We start from the raw sequence: 5,331 nt of genomic DNA on the forward strand, positions 1-5,331 counted from the left end.
ATATATGTATTTATTTTGCTAACATTTCAAAGAAAAGTTATTTTAATTTTCCACTGCTCCCTCTGTCAACTTTTGATCCAGTCTGATGAGAAATAGCCATAGGATGGTCATAGAACGCAAAACAAAATAAACTAGGTTATACTCCATGGTAAGAAGGTCTAAGTAAAGACTCTACCTTCAGTGAAAGGAGAGGTTTTATAAAATTTATCTCAATAAAAGGCACGTGTGCACTAGCTAAGGAATATTTTGATTTATTCATAAATGAGCTATGATATTATCACAATAATTTTTAGCATCTCAGAGCTTTAGGCTTCCCACCTTAAATGTAATATTACATTTATCCTTCCTGGATGACTTTTGTATAGTGCCCTTAAGCTTCCTTAAAAATACATTAATATAAATGCAAACCGGCATTTTTCATCCCAATTTCACCACTTCCAAGGAAATCCCCTCCCAGGAGACAATTCCAAGGCCGGCTGCTGCTCGGGGAGAAGGACTGATGTTTTCCCTCACTCTTCCAGCTCCCTAAGCTCTCCTCTACAAGGACATGAGAAAAAGGCATCAATGTGGCCGAGCGACGGGTCCAAAGCACAAGGATCAATATTGGGATGTGCGTTATGGTATTGGCTTGATTAATTGAGCTTCATAAAATATTTAAGAAGTTTATACTTACCACTTAGGAAGTAATAATCAAATTAACAGAACACAGTGAAATCAATTCTCAAATCCTTGTTCCAACGGAAGCAACCAATAACACGTAAAATGGACTGCTTGAGGACCTTCGCAAAGACTTACATTTAATGGAAATTTTCATCCTGCATATTTGATATCTGCTAACCCAGGAGGTATTACTTAAGCCACTTGGAGCTCTTCTACTACATCTTATTTAGTCAGGGGTAGGAAGTAGCCCGGTAACATGCTGCGTAGAAGGGGATACCATTTGGATTGACAAAATCCCCACAGTTAATCCTTGAAAGTGAGATTTCTGCATCCTATCATCAAGAGTTGCTGGGCATTTGATTAAATACCCCAGGCAGTTGGTTGAGACCAATTTTCATTTCTCCCCACAACTGGCAAACAAGAGAAATTAGACCAAGAACCTGAAGAAGCGAAGTGTGTACTTTAATACAGAAATGCTTTTACCTGCCATGCCTGCTGTGAACGAAATGGGCTGGGCTTTCAAAATGTTAGTCAGCTTAACTCCCAGTTGGTGGCACTGGGAAAATGTAGCCATGCAGTCTTATTTCTCTGTTTCTGTTCTTTAACTGCCAACTGGAATACAATAGAGGAGTCAGAGGGAAACAAAAGAGAGATGGATCCAGAAAGAACCAAAGGATGACAACAAAGCAAGCAAAGAAAATGATAATGAGTCAAAGACTCGGCTCGCCAAAGTTGGCATCCCAGACTATTTTCACATGGAAGATAATTATACTTCAATTAATTGCCACTTGTCCCCTAAAAATCATGTTTTATAAACTACAAATTATCTACTAGAAATTGCTCTTTGCAATATTTTAGGAAAAGTCATGCTTGCTTAAACCCAAAGAGAGAATGGCTACTATCATGCTGCTCAGACACGGATAAGATACATTACATACTGTGGGAGATTTCGCTGTAAACATAAAGGTTAGTGATGTTGAAAACACTAATATTTTTGGACTGTGAATAAAGCACTTTGATGGACGACAGAATATGTACCAAAAAAAAGAGGGCCAGGTATTTGAGGAGCCTCATACTGTATCTACAGGCACCTGGAATTTCCCACGTGTCCAGCTCCTCCATCACCTCTCCACTGTCTTGTGTACTTCTTTCTTCCCATGCAGTTGTTGTATTATTATAACAGTGAACACAAGCTGCCACTTACCATGAACTCTTTAGTTTTCAACTTTAGTTTAGAACTTTTTAGAACTCTTTAACTTTAGAATACTTCCAAGTATTCCATTGTCTGTGGTTTGTTCACATTTAAGAATTCACACATCAAAGGTTAAACCTCATCAAAGGTTAGAGAATAGTATGCCTTACCCTCCCCGTAAGAGTTATAATGCACATAATTTATTTTATTTAAATATGCAGGATACATTGAGTTATAGTTTTCTAAGTTGGAAGGGATGAAAAACTGTAAAAATAATGTAATTTATGCATAAATAAAATACATTAAATAGAATATATTAAACAGCCTGGCTTTAAATGCCTCAGGCTGGTCACAGCTGAGACAATGTATATGTTATGGGTTTCTGTGTCAGATTGAAATGCAGAACTTTCTTGGACCTGGGATAGTAAAAAATAAAATGAAATGTAATCTCATTTTACGGGACATGATAAAATCTTACCTCATCAGATGGGACATGCAGAATGTTGCATTTTCCCTGTTATTTTACTAATAATGCAGTAGCAACCTTCTAATGGACAGTCTTTCTTATAGAACATTGTCTTTCGGGTAATCAGAGTCAGGGTATTAACTAGATGATCCAACGTCAGAACACAAATTATGAACAATTTTTGTTGTGGTGGTTGTTTCAGCCAATCTGAAAGTTCAGAATAAGAAAAAAAGAATTAGGAATTTTCCATTGGACACCAAAAAAGAAAACAATATTAAGGGAATTCTATACATTACCATGAACTTTCTATCATCTTATATTTTAACTCTTATAATCAATTTTTGATCCCACAATGTACTAAAACTCTAATTATATCAACCCCTAGACATAGCAGAGTGGTGGTAATCTGGCAGTTTTCTACTTTGAGGCCTGAATTATCTTCCTTGATCATCTACTCTGCTCAAATTCATTATAAAAATGACCAATTTACCACCTCATTTCACATGAGGAAGACAACACTACAGGATGTGGGTCCCAAGGTAGAACAACCAAATACTACCTGGGGACAGATGAGCAAGCTAGAGCGTGTGTGAGTAACTTAAATTGTTCCAATTATTCTTTTGCTTATAAAATGATTCCTGTACTCCCCATTATGAGTTCCAAAAACATACACTTTAAAGCAAGAACATTAGCATACATCATTCTCGGCTGCCGGAAGCCAACTCACAATATATTGCTTACCTTGTAGAGAGATGGAGCAGCACAGGGCTCATAATAGGATGAGTGATGCATAAAATGTTCTTCAGCTCACTTCCCCTGGGATTTATACTCCCAAACCTAGGAACACCGTCTGCCTGTACGGATGGAATGCTAAGCAATGTGGTAAAACAACCAACACATTACGTATAGCTTTTCAACTTTTCGAAATCTAGAAGAAACTGTAAAATAAGTACATAAATAAGCAAGTATGTGTCTAAAAATTAAGGCACAAATTAGCTGGAAGATTACACAGTTTAAATAAGGAAGATCAGTGACAGGCTCAGTAATTTGAAGTTTGATTGTGTATATAATTTGCTTTTTCTTAGAAACTAAAGGACTATTGCATTCTTGGTGGCAGGTTTAAGCGAGAGATTGTTTTGTATTGTAAAACACAAGTATTCCATCAGGAAATCACTGGGTCTGAATTACAGATAAAACGTTGGTCAAAGAGCCATTTTTTCCCCTCAAAAGTACCCAAAAGAATAAAGAAAAGAAGTGAATCTAAGAAAAATATCTGAGAAAAATGTATATACTCAAATTCTCATTCAATTGCCTCATTTAATATTTTGAAAAACTTGTCACCAAATTTTTAAAGGCATGGTTTCAAATCAGACTTGTTTCCAAGTCTAAATTTAGCCTTCATTCCTTGTGTCATATTTCTTCAGGGACAAGAAGGAAAATCAATGCCCCTACTCACCTTTGGAAGAATTTCACTGCCAAGTCTCCATGGTTCTATGGGATCCAACAATCCGTGGCTCAGTATCGATTCTCCTATGACACCTGTAGAAACAGCCTCTCCTTCCTTTCTAACAAAATATAGCAACAAAAATCGTGTCGTTTCTGAATAAATTAAACAGAGGCTATTAAGCACAACTTCATCCTGCAAGGAAGTGTGCTTTACATTTTCTAAAAACAGTTCCCTTAACTTGATTTTTCTGAGCCTCTGAACAACCTCTTACAGATAACATGAACATGTATTTTAAAAGATCGTTTGAATGTTATTTTAGGTATCTCACATTAATTCATTTATTATAAATAGCATTTATTTTTCTAAGAAAATAGACAAATGGTAAAGTGTATCAAACTTCAATGCCCAATTTTAAAATAGCTCCAAAATCAAAACCCTTTTTGAATATGAAAAACCACAATTATGCCTTTAAAATCAAAAGCTTTGATAAAATAGAAAACCCTTCAAGGCAGTGGAGTAGAATATATCAAATCCTGGGAGAGAGGGCGGGTTAAACTCTGGGCTGGCAGTTTTATAGCACTAAAAGAATTGGGAGAAGAGGCAAGAGCTACCACTTTCTTTGGGAAACATACATACAAAAACAAAAACAAAAACCTAAGAAGTCATGTTTCCCGCATTCTTCACACACCTGATTTAAACCTCAAAGGTATTTGTTTCACCCTGGGCAGACTTCTCTGGGCATGTCTGAATATATTCCCCGCAGCCATTCTGTGCTGAGTGGATCAACTACAGTTGGCAACCCACTCCGTCACTCACTCCATCAGTCTGAGAATCTGCAAAATAAAAATGCAGTGTTAAAGAAATTCCTTTTACATCTGCTTTTCCTTGTAAAATCCTAGAGAAGGAAACACAAAGCAGGTTGTTTCCCACAATATCTATGACATGTGACATCTTTGTTAAAAGTGACATGGCCGTGTTGCACTCTGACAGGTTCAGTGTTAAGACCTGACAGATGTAAACCGGCAAGAACAACCTCCCTGCCACAGATATTTAAGCTCACGTTCAAACTTTGATGTGATAGTCCCTTGATTAGCTTGCACAACAGTGAGTGCTACTGCCTTTCAAGTTCATTATAAATTATGCTATTCTTCACATTACTGTCAATTTAAGCTCCTGTTTTACTAAAACGCAGGCATTTTAACAGCTCATCAAACCTGTGCACATTTTTGAGTTAAAGAATTAGATCAATCCAAACTCCAGTTCTCAAGGGAGAAGTTCCATTGTTTATCAGGCCATGTCTACACTGGCTGAGCAAAGCGCTCTGTTCAGAAGGATAAGCGCCTTTGGCAGCTAGAGTCCACATAGCTGACCCATGGATGCCGGGGTGGAGCTTCTTCACTTAATTCCACAAGTGCAATGAGATCACTAAGCATTTGATGAAAATGACAAAAAGCATGGTGTGACTGTTGTTCTCATTTATTTACATGGTAGTCATTTAGGACGTAATTCAAAGAATCTATAGAAAAATAAGAATGCTTATACTTCACAAGGCAGCAATGAATATGA

At 36.9% G+C, this 5,331-nt stretch overlaps 1 long non-coding RNA gene across 1 annotated transcript; it reads right to left on the reverse strand.

Moving 5' to 3' along the window:
* Positions 1–1,143: 1,143 nt before the first annotated feature.
* Positions 1,144–3,885, reverse strand: LOC105075022 (uncharacterized). Its single transcript, XR_006727518.2, has 4 exons — positions 3,775–3,885; positions 3,060–3,172; positions 2,331–2,525; positions 1,144–1,272 (listed from the first exon to the last, which is right to left on the reverse strand). It is a non-coding gene; the product is annotated as an uncharacterized LOC105075022 (long non-coding RNA).
* Between the last annotated feature and the right edge of the window lie 1,446 nt (positions 3,886–5,331).

Source organism: Camelus bactrianus, chromosome 12 (genome assembly GCF_048773025.1).
Source record: "Camelus bactrianus isolate YW-2024 breed Bactrian camel chromosome 12, ASM4877302v1, whole genome shotgun sequence".
Lineage (NCBI taxonomy): Eukaryota > Metazoa > Chordata > Mammalia > Artiodactyla > Camelidae > Camelus > Camelus bactrianus.